Here is an 18,927-nt window from a genome sequence, read left to right as displayed (position 1 = left end):
TGGGGAGCTTTCCCACCGCGGGCACTCAGTTTGCGGTTGTGTGGCCCCAGCCATTGAGGGCTGGAGGCCGGGAAGCCCGAAAGGGACTTTGTCTGAGAGAGCCATCTGCCCTAGAGGCAATTGGCCAACAGCTGCCACACTGGCCCTCCCTTTCAAGAACCCTTTATTTCTGGCTTTAAAAAAGGTAGGAGCAGATGCTAAAAGTTATTTTCTTCCTAAGGGCGCTAAATATGGGCAAATAAGGGAGGGGGAGAGGAAGAGCAAAAGGAAGAAGAGAAAGAAGTAAAAAGAGAAAAGGAAAGAGAGAAACAAATGAAAGAGACAGAAAGATATTAGAAATAAAGAGGAAAATAAAGGAAAGGAAGAAATGTATAGAGAAATACAGAAAAGTAGAAAGAGTAGAAAAGGAAGGAAGGAAAGAAGAAAATAAAGATACATAGAGAAATACAGAAAATAAAAAAGATAAAGAAAGAAAAGAATGAAGGGAGAGAGGAAGAAAGAAGGAAGGAAACAAGAAAATAAAGATATATATATATATATATATATATATATATATGTATATGGAGAGAGAGAAATCCAGAAAAAGAGAAAGAAAGAAAAGATAGGAAGGAAGGAGGAAGGAAGAAGGAAGATGATCAATCCATTCCTCCAACAATTTGTTCAGCACTGTCCACGTCCAAGGCAGGAGACAGAGAGCTGGGGGTGGATGTTTCAGAAAGCCCTGGGCTTGTCTGCTCTGACATTCACTACCTGTATGTCGCTGGGCAAATTACTTCACTTCTTAGTGAAGCAAACTACCCTCAAAGCCTGTATTAAAGACAAGTTGTTGTTAGGGGCAGCTAGGTGACACAGTAGATAAAGCACTGGCCCTGGATTCAGGAGGACCTGAGTTCAAATCCAGCCTCAGATACTTGACACTAGCTGTGTGACCCTGGGCAAGTCATTTAACCCTCATTACCCCCCCCCCCCCCCCCGCCCAAGACAAGTTGTTGATCTGCATTGGTGGAGGGAGTTTCCATACCAAGAGGTCCCCAAACAGATGATCTTCTAAGTCTGCACCTAGCACCAAAAAAAGCCTCAGGCACTGTGCAAGGTGATGGAGTTACAAAAACCAAATAAAAGAACCCAAAGTTACTGCCCTCAAGGAGCTTACATTCCATGGGGATGGGGGGGGCGGGGTTCAGCTTGGTGTCAGCACAAGTCTAAGGCTTGTAACAGGTGGCAATGCAAAGAGAGCCAGCCCAGTGGCAAAAGCAGCCTAAGCAACAGCCCAGAGACAGGAAATATCTCTGACACCTAGATCAGGGCAGACCAGAGTGTGTTTTGTTTTGGTTTTTAGTGAGGCAATGGGGGTTAAGTGACTTGCCCAGGGTCACACAGCTAGTAAGTGTTAAGTGTCTGAGGCAGGATTTGAACTCAGGTCCTCCTGAATCCAGGGCTGGTGCTCTATCCACTGTGCCACCTAGCTGCCCCCCTCAGAGTGTCTTAAAGTGAAAGAAGCCTGGAATGCAGGCTGAGGACTTTTCTGAAAGACTTCAATGCTGAGTGGCTTATTTTTCATTTTTATCATTTTGCTGTTGGTTATTTAGTTGGCTTTCAGTTGTGTCCGACTCTCTGTGATTCCAACTGGGGTTTTCTTGGCAAAGATATTGGGGTGATACCATTCCCTTCTCTAGCTTATTTTACCAATGAGGAAACTGGGGCAAACAGAGTTAAGTGACTTGCCTAGGGTCACACAGTGTCTGAGGTCAGATTTGAACTCAGATCTTCCTGACTCCAGGCACAGCACTCTATGCACAGCACCACCTAGCTGCCCTTATTTTTACAATACAATAAGTAATAGGGAGTCACTGATGTTTGTTGGGCAGGGGAGTGTCCAGGTCAGTCTTGTGCTTTAGGAAGCTTATTTTGCTGCTGTGTGAAGGAAGCACTGGAAGGTGGAGAAACGGGGAGCTGGGAATCCAGTCGGAAAGTTATTGCAATAGTCTGGGGGATGACAAGCACTCGGACTAGGAGGGCAATGGGGGGAGTGCTGGGAAGAGGACAGACACAAGGTCCCAGGGACTTTGGAAGCCACTGAGGCATTTACAAAGAGCCAATTGTGTACCAGGCACCTCGCTAAGTGTTGGCACACTGGGTTAGAGACAGAGGACCCAGCTTAAATTCCAGCTCTGTCACTTACTGTCTATATGACCTTGGACAAATCATTCCTTGCCTTGTTGGCCTCCTATGAAATTCCTATGAAAAATAAGGGAGTTGGTGAAGTCCTTTCATAGGCCACTAGGTGGCGCCATAGTGCACATGGTGCCCCAACTGGAGTCAGGAAGCCTCATCTTCCTGAGTTCAAATGTGACCTCAAACACTTACTAGACTTGACACCCTGAAGCAAGTCATTTAAGCTTGTGTTTGCCTCAGTTTCCTCTTCTGTAAAATAAGGAAGAAGGAGTGGCAAAGCACCCCAGTATCTTTGCCAAGAAAACCCCAATGGGATCATAAAGAGTCGGACATGACTGAAATGACTGAACAGAGGTTGTTTCAGTTCTAAGTCTAGGATTCTGTGTCAACTTCAGTTCCCCCTTTTTTTACATACGTGGAAACTGAGATCCAGAGAATTTAAGGGACTTGCCAAGGTCACACAAGTCTTTTTTGTTTTGTTTTGTTTTGGGGTGAGGCAATTGGGGTTAAGTGACTTGCCCAGGGTCACACAGCTAGTAAATGTCAAGTGTCTGAGACTGGATTTGAACTCAGGTCCTTCTGACTCCAGGGCCGGTGCCCTATCCACTGCACCACCTAGCTGCCCCAGGTCACACAAGTCTTTTTTTGGGGGGGGGGTGAGGCAATTGGGGCTAAGTGACTTGCCCAGGGTCACACAGCTAGTAAGTGTCAAGTGCGAGGCCGGATTTGAACTCAGGTCCTCCTGACTCCAGGGCCAGTGCTCTATCCACTGCACCACCTAGCTGCCCCAGGTCACACAAATCTTAAAGAACGGATCTGGGATTTGAACCCAGGACCTCTGACTCTCAAGCTCCTTACCCTGGAACAGTTTATCGCTGTGACAGTAGAAGTAACAAGATCTGACAAATGAAGAAGCAGTGCCCTTGTGGAAGAGGGAGGAACCACAGGAGACTCTGAGGCGGCAAACCCAGGAAATTAGGGATGAAGAGCGGAAGCTTGGGGAAGACACCATGACTGGACACATGTGTTAGGGGCAAAAGTCTAAGATAAGAGGAAGTTTACTCCCATTGGAGTAAGCAGAGCCAGAAAGGTCCCCCCCACCCCCCCACACATACAAGGAGCCGGAATCTTTTTGTTGTTGTCCCATTCCCCCCCCCCTCCCCCAATGTAAGCTCCCTGAGGGCAGGCACTATTTCATTGGTGCAGCAGAGCTGAACATGTCCTACAGTTTGGAGTCCAGAAGTTAAGTCACCTTGTCAAGGTCCACAGCCGGGAGGTGTCAGAGGTAGGGTTTGAACCCAGGCCTCCAAGGCCATTTCTCTCTCCACCACTGGAGAGGAATGTGCCATCGGCTGCCTGGCCTGTGGAGTCACTTGGGCACTGGCAGCCTAGAATTCCTTCTCTCTCTCCTCTGCTCAAATCTACACACTCCCAAGATGCCGGTCCTGTCTGATGATATCACATCATCAAAACGTGTGACCAAAGCAACAGTCAGGACCTCAGACACAGCCAATAGGGACAGTCCTTACCACTTCTAGGGGAATGGGGGAAAGAAAGATGGTTTCTGGCTATTATGAAAAGTAGGCCAAAAAAAAAATCTAGCCCCATTTAAAAACATAAAACAATTCAACAGAATAGGGCAGCTTTATTTTTATTTTATTTTTTAAATTTTTGGTTGGGCAATGAGAGTTAAGTGACTTGCTCAAGGTCACACAGCTAGTAAGTATCAAGTGTCTGAGGCCAGATTTGAACTCAGGTCCTCCTGACTCCAGGGCCAGTGCTCTATCTACTGCACCACCTAGCTGCCCCCATGAGCAGTTTTTAAAAAATTGTCTGAGGTAGGTTTCGAACTTGGAACTTCTTGATTTTTGGTCAACTACTCTATCCATTGTACTTCATAGGAGGGAATGTGAGTATGTGTTTGCCACCTGCTGACCCAGGCTGAGACCTGCCCCCACTTTTCTCAAGTAGCATAAATTGAATTCCAGGAGAAATGGGAGGGCAAGAAACAGGTGCTTGCTCTGAAGGAGACCTGGGCCATTTTAAGATTGCAGAGTGACACCCGGCCCTTCATTGATCCTATAGCTGATACTTCCCACCTGCCTGACCAATTGAGCAAGTTGCTCCCCTATCCCAGGACCTCAGTTTCCTCCTCTGTAAAGGAAGGGATTGGATTATATGACCTTGAAGGTCCTTTCCAGCCTGGTTCTGCCACCCGCCATCTGTGTGAACCTCAGCAAATCATCCTTCTAGGCCTCAGTTTCCCTTTCTGTAAAATGAGGGAGTTGGAGTAAATGACCTAAGGAAACTTCTAGCTCAAAATCTATGGCCTCAGTTTCTCGGTCAACAAAATGGAGATATAGCATCCACATGCAGGGCCTCATGAAGATTATGGGTCGGGAGGCAGAGATTCTCTTAGACCCTCTCTCTCTCTCTCTGTTTCTGTCTGTCTGTCTGTCTGTCTCTGTCTCTCTCTGTCTCTGTCTCTGTCTCTCTGCTTCCCCCAGACAGACCCAGACACCCACAGAATACATCCCCACCCCTACCCCTGCCCCAGTTGGTGGGAAACTGGAATTTCCTATGAGGGGGGGCCAGCCGGCACAGGGTTTGTGAAAGGAAAGGGGGCGAGGGAGAAACAGAAGGAGGAATGTTGAAGAAGGGAGGAGGAGGTGGGGAGGAAAAGGGAGGTAGGGGACGAAAAGGAGGGGAAGGAGGGGAGAGACAGGAGAGGAAGGCGGTTGGCTGCCAGGCGCATCCTTAACTGGGGGTGGGAGGGGGGTCCGGTGGGCAGCTGCGCCAGGGGGCAGGGGCTCCGGGAGTGCCCCGGCCGGTCCCTTCCTTTGTAGCCACACAAAAGGCCCCTGTCGCCGCGCAGCCTCCGCCGGCGGGACATCTGTCGCAGTTTATGACGCGGGGGGGTGCGCCTGCCTGGGTGGACAGCCACGAGCCCCAGCCGGGCAATGCGCCTGGGAAAGGGGCGGGCGGCCTGGCTTTGTTCACATGCTAATTTCAGTCTCTGAATGGGGCGGAGGGTGGGGGGTGTCGGCTGGGATGGAGCGGGGATGGAGGAGGGATGAGAGGGAGAGATTCCTCCAGGCTGCGGGACTCTCACAGTGCGCTGCCTGCCTCCCCATCCATCCGCTGCCCCTTCGGGGGCGGGACGGGGCCGACCAACCAGGGGCTAGAGGGAGAGACGCGCGGCTGTAGGGGGCTCGGACTTCCCGGTGTCAAGGCCAAGGCGGAGCAGCTCCCCAGGGTCACTCGCGATTGGGCCCCGGTGTGGGCCCTTGGCCGTGGAGAAGAGAAGAGAATGGGGGGGTCTGCCCCTGAGACGAAACCAGAGGAAGGGCAGGAGGAGTTAAAGAGTTAAAGGAGAAGCTCTAAGGGCCCTCCCAGCACTGACAGTCTAGGTTCTAGAGCCCCTCCTCCTTGCTATTCTGGGTTCTAAGGCCCCCTCCCAGCAATGACAGCCTAAGTTCTAGGGCCCTTCCCCCCTGCCATTCTGGTTTCTAAGGCTCCTCCCAGCACTGCCATTCTGGGCTCTAACATTCTGGACCCAGGTCCTTTCTGGTGCTATGGTCCAAAGTTTAGTTGCGTTTCTTTCTGTGCAGAAGTGGGTGAGAACTGCCTTTGGGAAGTGTGAAGACTTAGCCAGCAGTCCCCTATGCTCCCCTGCTGCCTGGGATCAGTGTTATGAGCAGGGGCACACTGGGAAATGTTTAACAACCCAGTTCACAGAACAATACACTTTTTACATTTAATTTACATTATTCCCATTTACTCCTTCACTTTCTTAAGCCAAGACAATCTACAAAATAATAAACCAAGCCTGATGTGCAGGTTTGCCAGTTTCAGAGGTGTAAATGTAACACTGACTATTTAACAATCAGCTCTTCAGATCCGGTAGAAGTGGGCTGCAGCATCCCTCTGGCTCCCAGGAGCTCACTTCCTTTCTCTTGTGAGAAGGGAGGACGTGGCTGAAGTTTGCCCTGCTTGCCTAGAGATCTCCATGCATCTGACTTGCTTTCCAAGGACTGAGAAAGTCACTATTATGTCAGAGGAAATCAGGAGCCACAAAACTGAGTGGGAGACTTTCTTGGGGGTGCCCTATAGTAGGGACTTCATAAACCACCTGCTTGCTCTCTTTGTGGTGACAAAGAATTGGAAATCCAGGGAATGCCCATCAATTGGGGAATGGCTGAACAAATTATGGCATACAAATGTAATGAAATACTATTGTGCTGTAAGAAATAATGAGCAGGCAGATTTCAGAAAAACCTGGAAGGACTTATGTGGACTGATGCTGAGTGAAGTGAGCAGAACCAGAAGAACATTGTACACAGTAACAGCAACATTGTGCGATCATTAAACTGTGATAGACTTGGCTCTTCTCAGCAATACAATGATCCAAGACAATTCCAAAGAACTCAGGATGGAAAATGTTTTCCACATCCAGAAAAAGGAACTATGGATTCTGATCACAGATTGAACTTTACTGTTTCTGCTTTGTTTGTTTTCTTTTCTGAGGTTTTCCCCCTTTGTTCTGATTCTTCTTTCACAACATGATTAATGTGGAAATACGTTTAATGTGATTGTACATACATAACCTTGGGAAGGGGGGAGGGAAGGAGAAAAATTTGGAACTAGAAACCTTATAAAAATATCGAAAACTATGCATATAACTGAAAATAATAAAATACTTTTAAGACAAACCCCCCCACCTGCTTGATCGAGTGAGGGGTGGGCTAGCCCCCTATAAGAACATTCTGGGGGGGGGTTGCCTTGTAGAAAGCCCAGGGAAGGAAATGACTTGCCCAAGGTCATAGAGGTGTAACAAGTGACAAGGGTAGGATTTGAACCCAGACCTCTGATTTCAAATCCAGTGCCCTTATACCTTTTATTGAAGAGTTAGTAACAACACAAAGGCAGCTAGGTGGTGTAGTAGATAGAACACTGGCCCCAGAGTCAGGAGGATGTGAGTTCAAATCCAGCCTCAGACAACTGACACTTACTAACTGTGTGACCCTGGGCAAGTTACTTAACCCCTATTGCCTCAAACATCCAGAGTCATCTCCAGTCGTCCTGATGTATATCTTGCCACTGGACCCAGAAGTTCTGTGAAGCTGGTGACTGTACAGCCCTGCTTCACTTATATTCAATTCAGTGCAAGTCATGACATCACCCCTACATCATGGTCCTCTTCAAGGAGAAACAGTAGCAACACAAAATTTACATGGACAGCTAGGTGGTACCGTAGTGCACAGAGAGCCTAGAGCTTGGAGTCAGGAGGATTCATCTTCCTGAGTTCAAATCCCACCTCAGACACTGACTAGCTATGTAACCCCAGGCAAATCACTTCACCATGTTTGCCTCAGTTTCCTCATCTGAAAAATGAGCTGGAGAAGGAAATGGTAAACTATGCCAGTATCTTTGCCAAGAAAACCCCGAAAGCAGGGGTCATGGAAGGTCAGACACAATGGAAGAACAGCAGCAGCACCACATTTGAATATTGCCTATTTCCATACAAAATATGAAACTAAACCTTAGAAAAGTAAATTGTTCAACTGGTTTTTTGTATTGAAGTTACCATTTCCAACACTATTATTCCCTCAGTACATTCTCTGTAATATCTGCGTGATGTACTTGTTGTAGAAATATGGGACATTTCTATATTTTAAAATAGAATGCTATTTTCTTCATATTGACAAATTTTATCATTCTGAAAAATCTCACGGCTCCCCAGATTGTAACTATTCTCTTCCATAGTTTCCCAGAACCCAGAGTGGGGATCGATCCTCTAGCAAGCATCAGATAACAAAATAAATACAGTATCAACTATGTAGACTATTCATTCTAAATTTAAGTAAAAATGTTGCTTAACTCCATTTGAGGAAATGGTTTCTTTCCAATTGAACACCAAAAAGCCTTGGTAATGTGCCCATAATTTAGAGATTGAAAAGTAAATTGTTTCTAGTGAATAACAAAGGTGGCGCATGAAATGATTGCTGGATATTGTAGTCACTGACAATGAGAACCATTTTCTTCTGTTACAGACTCAAATAATCCTGAAAATCTTTTCCCTGTAACAGTTGGTGGAGAGGAGATTTCTAATGTTCCTAACAGGACTCCCCAAAATGCAACTTCAGGTGGTTGAAAATGTTTCCCAAACTTTTCAGGTTTCTGAAAACCTGTTTGTTCTTGATCCTACTGACATGTTCATTTGTTCAGTCGTTTTCAGTCATGTCCGACTCTTCCTGGTCCCATTTGGGTATTTTTTTTAAAATAAGTGAGTTTTTAAATTTGGGGGGGGGGGCAGGCAATGGGGGTTAAGTGACTTGCCCAGGGTCACACAGCTAGTAAGTGTCAAGTGTCTGAGGCTGGATTTGAACTCAGGTCCTCCTGACTCCAGGGCTGGTGCTTTATCCACTGTGCCACCTAGCTGCCCCGCCATTTGGGTTTTTAATGCCAAAGTTACTGGAGTGGTTTGCTGTTCCTTTTATAGATGAGAAAACTGAACCAAACAGGGCAAAGGAACTTGCCCAGGGACATACAGCTAGTAAGTAAGTGTCTTAGGCTAGATTTGAACTCAAGAAGATGAGTTTTCCTGACTCTGTGCACTATGGCGCCACCTAGCTGACCTGACATGCACACTCAGTTCGAAGTTTTTGTTGTTTCTTAAAGTATGTCATTACCTTAATTTTTCTGGACATTTTAGGCCCTCCTTTCAACCCTTTTCATACCTGACAAAAAACTCGTTAAAGTGAAAACATAATCTACATCTAAAAAATAGACTCAGATAACATGAGTTCCTATAGAGTTAGATGAAACAGCAAAATATAACTTTGTTCATTATAAATGAGATCTTCCTTCATTAGTATCTTTTTTTTTTAGTGAGGCAATTGGGGTTAAGTGACTTGCCCAGGGTCACACAACTAGTAAGTGTTAAGTGTCTGAGGCTGGATTTGAACTCAGGTACTCCTGACTCCAGGGCCGGCGCTCTATCCACTGTGCCACCTAGCTGCCCCCATTAGTATCTTTTACAATGTTTATTTCAGTAACTAGGAAATACGTGTTGCTAATCTTATTTTTCTTCATGCCTTATTTATCTTACGGAATCGTAGTATTGCATTCTAAGAAAACCTAAATGGGGCCACAAAGAGTCAGACATGACGGAAAGGGCTGAACAACAATATTCCATTAGTTAAAGATTCAGCTACCTGGATTTGACGGTAAACAATTAATTCCTGGGTTTTGGTGTTAAGTAGTAAGTTTGAATATTTTAGCCAAAATTCTGAAGTCAATGACCACAGACATCACTAGAAGAACACTGATGTTAAAAGGATGGGGGTTTGTGCGAGAAAGCAACTTAGAGACTGCAAAAAGTAGCACACGATTTCTCAGATTAACTATAGCCTGCCGGACAAGGAGCCCACCTCACCGTCCATTGTGCCTGTCTCACATATAAACGGGTTAACTCCTGAAGTAGGTGCTTTCTATCCATTTCCCTTTTCCTACGTGGATTAGTAGGCTGCTCTCCTTAGTTGACTTATGCATCTTGTTGAGACTGCCCTGTGATGTTTTGGGCCCCGATGCTGCAGTTAGCAGCATATCATCCATAGACATGAGCCTATAGGTGACCTCTGACTGGGAATAATCCCTCTTCCACTTGTATTTTTCTGAAGAGATTTGATTGCCTTTGTGCCTAAGTGTGCCAGTTTAATGTGCCTAGGCACTTATTTTTATACATACAGAAAGGGATTTGAACTTTGCAATAGGCAAAATAGCCAAGTTTTAATGGCAACATTAATTCACGTTAAGGGAATCAAAACTCCAGTTTTACCTGAAGAAGTGTTTTCCAAACAGGACTTTGCCTTCTGATCTGGGCTTTAGTTATGATCATTCTACAAGGAATCTTGGCAATCTGTGGTCTGCAAGTGCTCTTAGCTCTGGTGGGCACATTTAACAGTGGTTGCTGGGTTGTGAACTGGGATTATGTGTCAATTATCACCCAGGAATCTTTTCCAAATTTTGAATCCCATTCTTTAAGGCAGTGGAGCAAGCTGCTATGCACCATGCACCCCCCCCCAAAAAAAACCGTATTTCAGAGTATCCACGTAAACTTCTAAATTTTGACCAAAAATGTTTCTTCATCACATCTATCACAAAACAGTTTCGGGTATTTATTAGTTTGTTTGTTTATTTATTTATTTATTTTTGTGGGGGCAATGAGGGTTAAGTGACTTGCCCAGGGTCACACAGCTAATAAGTGTCAAGTGTCTGAATCTGGGTTTGAACTCAGGTCCTCCTGAATCCAAGGCCAGTGCTTTATCCACTACACCACCTAGCTGCCCCCTTGGGTATTTATCAATAAAAATGGAGACGGACAAAGACAGAGGGGTGGGGGGGTCCAAATTATACTGAATTTGAATAACAAGTCCCATGGTTCTCCATTTTAAAGATGGTTGTTACTTCCCAACTCTGAAGAATTGAGCTAATAATTATGGTTGCCATCCAGCTAACTTTTCCCTTTTCTTTGCTTTTGATTATCTTCTTGTGGATCAGCAGTAGATCCAAAGGCACAACAATTCTCTGGGTTGAGTGGGTGGTCACCCCCGAACCTCAGTTTCCTTATCTGCTGAGGAGCCTCCAGCCACAGCCCAAGCTTCTAGAAGGACCTTCCCGCACTGCCCGTTAGGACCTTTTCTCTCTAACCCCAAATGGGGTCATAGAGTCAGGCACCCCACCTAACCCTGGGAGGCAGCTCCCTTCCTCCTTTTCCCTGAGCTCTGCAGGTACAAAGACAGTGGGGCTGGGGGTGGCTCACACTTGTCTCCTTCATGGGACACCTCAGAGCCCTGCTCATGACGCTGTTTCAAACTGTAACACAACGTTACAGTTTCACATGTAATCCCCTTTCTCTCTTTGTATATTGAAACTTTCCAGTTTGTTGAATTCATAATAAGAAAGAAATCTTTTGGAGAAGATTGTGTTTCTGCCAGCAGTTGAGAAAGGCTTGGAAAGGAATAACAACAGTAGAAGAGGTAAGAGGCCTTTTGCCTGGCACATAGTAGGTGCTTAATGCATTTTGATTGACTGACTAGATGAATCCCCCACCATTGGCTACCCTCCTGCTTGAGCACGTCCTCCAAGGCCTGGCAGAACATTTTCCTCCCTGCTTCCACCTGGAGCAGTGGACTTTGGACCATTTCCTGCCAATGGCTGTGAGACATCCTCAAAGCATCCCAAAGAGGGATCCAGGAGACATCCATGCTGAGCCGGGCAGGTCTTCCCAGGCTTGAGGACCTAGATCTAGGCTGATGGGAGAGGTTGGGGTACAAGGATTAATATGGCTGGAGAGACCTTGGGCAGGTCACTTAGCTTTATTCTTGTCATTCAGCTGAATCTGGAATGGCTAGAGTGCTGGGCCTATAGTCAGAAAGACCCTAGCTCTGCCATTTATCCCTGAGGTGACCTTGGACAAGTCACTTCCCCTCTGAGCCTCAGTTTCCTTTTCTGTAGAATGAGAGGGTTGGTCTAAATGTTGGCCCCCTGTAGAACTAGAGCTATGGTCCCATGATCCCCAGGGCCTGACTAGGCAAGGAGAAGCCTGCTGGGCTCCCCTCCTCAGCTCCCTGTTCCTTGGACAGTTACCTCATTCAGGTACACTAGATGGCGGTAGAGAGCCAGTGTAGACCAACTCATTGGGCACCTCCTTTGCTGCTCCAGTTTTCCCCTTCCCTGTCAACAAGCACCTACTGTGTGCCAGGGACCATACACACAACTATATTCCCAGAATACAGATTTCAAGCTGGAAGGAACTTGGGAAGCCGGATACACCCTCATTTTACAGGTGAGGGAGCTGAGGCCCAGAGGAATGAATGGACGTACCCAAAGTCCCCCAGAAAGGCTGGGTCTTCCCGAATCCCAGCCCCACACTCTATCCACTTCTGCACACCAGGTTCATCTGAGTTATAAACACAAGCCTTCGTGTTTCTTATAGCTCCATCTCTTTCTCTCTCTGATTCTTTCTCTCACTTTCTTTCTCTCTCTTTCTTTCTTTCTTATTCTTTTCTCTCTCTCTCTCTCTCTCTCTCTTTCTTTCTCTCTTCCTTCCTTCCTTCCTTCCTTTCTTTTTCTTTCTTTCTTTCTCTCTCTCTTTCTTTCTTTCCTTCTTTCTGAAGTGGTTTCACACTTGGTATCTCCTTCGATGCCTCTTTAGGTAGATTGCTAGTAAATGTGTCATTATTCCCATTGATATGAGATGAGGAAACTGAGGTCCACAAAGCCCAGCATCACTCAGCTGTTTATGGCAGAGCCAGGACTACAGCCTGGGCAGGGGCTTCTGGGTCACAGTCTGTTTCTTTTAGGGCCACGCCCAATTCCCTCCCTTTGTGACTTCTGGTGCCATCGACTGGGGGGGGGGCAGTGTCTGAAGGCCAGGAAGGACAACCCGGGCTAAATCCAGTGTATGTGCATTGTCCACAGGAATGGATGGAAAAGATGTTGGGGACCTACTTCCTTAACCATCTTCACCGGTCCTTATAGGGATCCAGCTGGGGAGACCCCCCCACGCACCCTCCACCTCCCACCCCCAGCCTGGAGCCTCCCTCTCCCTCCTCCACACCAGTAGGGGGAGCTACAGGGGCTGGGCCTGCCCGGGGACACTTAAACTGCCCTCTAGAGCCTAGCCCAGCCCCTGCCACTCGTTCCCCCTTCCTATTCACACTAACTGCCCTCCCCAGCCCCAGAGCCCAGGCTCACTAGGCATGGGAGATCGGCCCTGTATATAGAGGGTGGGCCTGACGGAGATTCCCAGAAAGCACCAGATCTTTCTCTGCAGAGCTGAGAGATCGAACTTCCATCTATCATGCTCTTCCACTGAGCAAGGGGTCTTCAGATCAGGGTAATTCATGGCCAAAGAAAAAGTCAGCCTAGCCTGCATCCCCACAGGCTGCTGTCCAGGGTATGGATTTCATGCCTCTCCAATACTGGAACCAGATCCCTCTCCTGAGACTTGGGTGCAGGTCCTTTGGAAATGGCTTTTCCCACCTCCACTCTGTGCTCCATGGAAGAGTCTTACAGCTATTGAATAAAAGACTCATGTTGGAGAAATGGAGTAATCCCAACAGGCCTCCTCCACACCACCAGCCTCCCCCTTCCTTCCCACCCAAGGGTGCCTCGGGTCTCCTGGGGAGAAGAAAATCACTTCAATGTTGTTTTCTCCTTTTGCTGAGGATCTTGAAGAACGTTCTGCCTGGGCCTCGGCCATTCGTTTCAGATGGAACAGTGGGTAACTGGCCCTGTGGTCAGGGGATGAGTTCAAATCCTGACTGCTACTTACCGACTGGGTGACAGTGACCAATTAAGTTCTTCTCCCTCCTCGTCTGCAAAACTAGAGGCCTGGCTGCATTACCTCTGACCTCCTCAGCCTGTGGGACAACAAAACATAGAGTTCTAGACATGGAAGGGATGTGGGGTGGGGGGTAGGAGGAGGAACCTTCCCCTCTTCTCTTCTACTTTCAGGCAGCTCTAAGTGGCAGGAAGGGTGATTCTTTTTTAGTTTTGTGGGGTGTGTTTTTTTGTTTGTTTTGGGGTTTGTTTGTTTGTTGTTGTTGTTTTTTGTGAAATCCAACCTAAACAGGTCTCTTTGCAGCTTCCCCTATTGCCCCTGGGAGGTAGGTACTATTATAATCCTCATTTTACAGTTAAGGAAACTGAGGCAGGGGTGAAGTGGCTTGTCCAGGGTCACACAGCAAATGTCCAAGTAAAGTAGTAAGTGTCTAATGGGAAGGTCTGAAGTCTATGATATAAATTCCCCAACTGGCCTTCAAAGTCTTCTGAACCAGCTCTGACCCAGTACGGTATGATGGGATAGAAAAGACACTAATTCAGGGGTCAGAAAGCCTGGCTCTGACACTTGCTAGCCATCTCCTTGACCTGTGGCTCCTGGAGCCTCAGTTTCCTCTTCTGTCAAGTGGGGAGGTTGGGTTGGATGGCCCCTGGACTCCTGTCCAGGTCAGCATCTGGAATCTTATACAATCCCTGAAGCAGGGCTCAGCCTCTGGGACACATCAAAGAGCATGAGCTGCCCTAGGGAAGACTCCCAGGGCGGCTGGCCAGGCTGGGGGGCTTCCTGCCTTAGCAGCCCCTTGTCAGAACTGACACCTTCGTGCCCGGCCTCCGTGATAGGGGCCCAAATGCCTCCATCAAAGGAGGCTCTTGTTTGGGGAAGGAACAACCAGGCCTCACATGCACACACCTGGGCAGACTACAAAGTAAGGAGACTGGGGGATGGGCATCGGGAAAGGGGGAAGAGGGGCTCTCCTTGTCCAGGGAGTGCCGTGTCCCCTTCACAGTCCTCAGCTGGGCAGAATCTTTTCCCTTATTTCGTCCAAGGCTCTACTTTTTACAGAGGAAGAAATTGAAGCCCCGGAGGCTGAGACTTGTCCAAGGTCACACAAGTGGTACACGGCATCAGGCTTGGACTAAACACAAGCTAATAACATGGATTTGGGGAGAGAACTCTTCTGGGGGCTGGTCCCACTGCCCCCACCCCCGGGGAAAGACAGAATCCAGACTTCATGGTAAGTCCTTGTTGGTTTCAAAATGTGGTTTTCATATCACAGTTTTTTCCATATACGTCCCCTTACTGTCCCCCAAGAACCATCTCTTCTTTGGTGATAGGAGAGCCACTCCACCCCCCTCTGTGCTTAGCATACTTGTCACAAAGAAAAGTGTTACATCGGTGTGCTCTTTTTGATACACTGTTGTCACTTCCCAGCACCCTCCCCCTTCCTTCCTCAGGGGCCATAAAACCCTCTCTCTCGCTCTCTCTCTCTCACTCTCTCTCTCTCTCTCTCTCTCTCTCTCTCTCTCTCTCACTCTCTCTCTCTCTCACTCTCTCACTCTCTCTCTTTACTATTTATTTATTTTTATTTTTTAATCATAAAAGTATTTAATTTTTTTCTAGTTACATGTAGAGATAGTTTTCAACATTTGTTTTTATAAGATTTCTAGTTTCAAATTTTTCTCCCTCCCTCCCCTCCCTTACCCCTTCCCAAGACAGCAAGCAATCTGATATGTTATATATGTACAATCACATTAAACATATTTCTGCATTAGTCATGCTGTGAAAGAAGAATTAGAGCTAAAGATAAAACCTCAAAAAAGAAAAACCAAAAAAAAAATAGTATGGTTCAATTTGCATCTAGATGCCACAGTTCTTTTTTTTTTTGGATTTGGAGAGCATTTTCCATCATGAGTCCTTTGGAACTATCTTGGACCATTGTATTTCTGAGAAGAGTCAAGTCTATCACAGTTGATCAACACACAATGCTGTTGACACTGTGTATAATGTTCTCCTGGTTCTGCTCCTCTCACTCAGCATCAGTTCATGTTAAGTCCTTCCAGGTTTCTCTGAAATCTGCCTGCTCATCGTTTCTTACAGCACAATAGCATTCCATTACATTCATATACCACAACTTGTTCAGCCATTCCCCAGTTGATGGGCATCCCCTCAATTTCCAATTCCTTGCTACCACAAAAAGAGCATCTATAAATATTTTTGTATATGTGGGTCCTTTTACCTTTTTTATGATCTGTTTGGGAAAAAAGACCTAACAGTGGTATTACTGGTCAAAGGGAAAACCCTCTCTTAACAAAGCAGTTCAGTGAGTGAAGCTGACCACCCCCAGGCCCTCTCTGATAAAGTATACCACATTTTCCACCAATGGGCCACCACCTCTCAGCTTCACCATTGAACTCTGCAGCAACCACTGTTCAGATGCCTTTCTGTGTCATCTAAAAGAAAAAAAACTCAAGTGCCAACAACTTCACGAGCCCTGACTGTATATCCTTCCCATTCTTTCCCTGTAGAAACTCCCACTGCTATGCTAATGGGAGGGACCGATATGTCATTATCTGTTCTTCAGGACCCAAATGGTCAAAAGACATCCCCATTATTACTCCAACTCTGTCTTCTATTTAATGATTTTGTTTGGTGGGGCAATGGGGGTTACGTGACTTGCCCAGGGTCACACAGCTAGTAAGTGTTAAGTGTCTGAGGCCGGATTTGAACTCAGGTCCTCCTGACTCCAGGGCCGGTGCTCTATCCACTGAGCCACCTAGCCGCCCCCTATTTAATGATTTTTAAAAATTTATGTTGGTTTAGTGACTGCCTTGTTTATATTATTAGTTATAATATAAATTGTATTTCTACATACGTATTAAAATGTTGGACATATTAATGACAACAACAGCTGATGTTAACGTAAGACTTTGAAAGTTTGCCAAGTTTGTTATTTCCATGATGCTCATTTGCTCTTTACAATCACCTTGAGAGGTGGGTTCCTTCTACAAATAAACAGGTTCAAAGAAAGCAAGTGGCTTTCCAGGATTTCATAAGCAGGAAGTATACAAGGCTGCATTTGAACCCAGCTCTTTTTGACTCCAAGCCCACTTCTCTATCCACTAAACACTATGTTTCATCCACATTCTGACAATCAGATTTAGTTCCAAATGACTTTTTTCAAAAATCAAATTCACTCTCAAAGGACGAAGCATGCTTCAATGGAAGGAGGTCTGAATGAGAACTCAGAGGCACTGGGTTCAAATCCTCCCTTTGGTACTTTTTACCTGAATGACTTTAGGTAAGTCCCTCCCACTCTTTGAACCTCAGTTTCCCCTTCCAGCTCAAAATCTGCAAAGCCAAATTTACATGAGAGTTAGAAGGTGCTATAGATATCCTCTACCACAGTAGTTCTCAAACTTTTTTAGCCTCAGGTACCTTTAACCCTCTAAAAAATTATTAACGATGCCAAGGAGCTTCTGTTTGTGTGGGTTATATCTATTGATTTGTTTTTTTTTTTAGTGAGGCAATTGGGGTTAAGTGACTTGCCCAGGGTCACACAGCTAGTAAGTGTTAAGTGTCTGAGGCCGGATTTGAACTGAGGTACTCCTGACTCCAGGGCCGATGCTCTATCCACTGCACTACCTAGCTGCCCCGGTATTGTTAATGAGAATAGTTTTGACATCAAGGATCCCTTGAAAGCATCTGAGGGACCCATTTGGGTCCATGGATCATACTTTGGGAACTACTGCTCTAGTCTAGTCCAAGATCACCTCGCAATTAGGTAGAGGCAGGATTCGAACCCAGGTCCTTTGAGTCAAAATTCATCTCTCTTTCCCTTATTCCATACTACATTCATTCTGTACTGAGGGAATTGCCCATGAGGGAGCCCAGGACTCGATCCTCAGTGTTTTAGACAGTGGCCATATCAGGAGATACTGCTTTTGGGGCCACACCTCCATGGCCCTTCCTGGCCATTGGGATCCCCACTCACCTTTTCCCTCCCCACCTCACAGGCCAGCCTGACATCAGCCTTTCAACACACCCCCACCCAGACCCTCTCAAGCTGAGCTGACCCCAAGGCTTGAGAGGGCCCTGGATCTGAGGGTCTCCAAGGCCTCCAGGAAGAGGAGGGAAGTTAAAGTTCTGGGAGCTTCACTGCCTTTCCTCCAATGCTCCCTGGGGTCCAACGGGCTCCCCCCTCTTTCTAGGCCTCCCCCCTACCCCCCCCAGCCCTTTGCTGGATTTTTCACAAAGGGCCAAGCACATAGAGCCACTTTGCCCCTGAGTCTACATTACAAAGGAGTGCCCAGCTGGGATGGGGTGAGGATCTTTTCATGCAATTGCTGGCTGCAGAGCACCTACTGTGTGCGCGCATGCCAAGAGGTTAAATAAGTTGCCTAAGGTAACGCTAGTAAAAGGCAGTGCTGGTATTTGAACACAGGACCTCAGAGTCCAAACAAAACTCACTCTGTTGCACCAAACTGTCCCACATAAAGCTTTTTGCTCTCAAGGCCATAAGAAGTTACCTCCTCTGAAGTCCTATCCACATTACAAAGCCCAGCAGCTCCAGGGCCTGCCTCCCCAGGGAAATCTTCAGCATCTTCCCAGAACCCACCCCCTTTGTTCTTTTTTTTTTTTTTTTTTGGTGGGCAATGAGGGTTAAGTGACTTGCCCAGGGTCACACAGCTAGTAAGTGTCAAGCGTCTGAGGTCAGATTTGAACTCAGGTCCTCCTGAATCCAGGGCCGGTGCTTTGTCCACTGCGCCACCTAGCTGCCCGCCACCCCCTTTGTTCTTACAGAAGGGGAGAGTGAGTTCCAAAGGTGGTCTAAGGCCAAAGAGATCCAAGGATATAACAGCGATGGAAGGGACCATGGAGACTGTCCAGCCCAGCCGTGTCATTTTACAGAAGAGGTGTCCAGGTGGAGAGAGCCCAGGGCCTGATGTCAGGAAGACCTGAGCTCAAACCCAGCCTCAGATACTTACGAGCTTTGTTACCCATAGCAAGTCACTCTGTTTGCCTCGGTTTTTTCATCTGTAAAATCTGATACCAATGGCATCTATTTCTCAGGGTTGTTGTGAGATTCAGATGAGATAATATTTGCAAAGCACTTAGACACAATCTAGATGTTAGCCTTAATTATTTTTATTTATAATGAGGATTTGTGATTCCACAGGCATAAACACACACACACACACACACACACACGCACACACTCAGATTTAAAATGTTTAGTTCTTTCAACTAGAAATGGTTGGTTGAGCAGTAGTCATCATAGCAGTAGGGCTAGAAACCTGAGCTGGGGCTGGGGGGGGAGGGGGCGGACAGGAATGAAAGGGGATTGGGAGCTTGGATATTAGTTAGTATGTCACTGGGCTGGGGTCAGAGCCAGGGCCCATCAG

The sequence above is a fragment of the Dromiciops gliroides genome, chromosome 4 (assembly GCF_019393635.1).
Source record: "Dromiciops gliroides isolate mDroGli1 chromosome 4, mDroGli1.pri, whole genome shotgun sequence".
NCBI classification, from domain to species: domain Eukaryota; kingdom Metazoa; phylum Chordata; class Mammalia; order Microbiotheria; family Microbiotheriidae; genus Dromiciops; species Dromiciops gliroides.
This window is presented reverse-complemented; position numbering follows the sequence as displayed.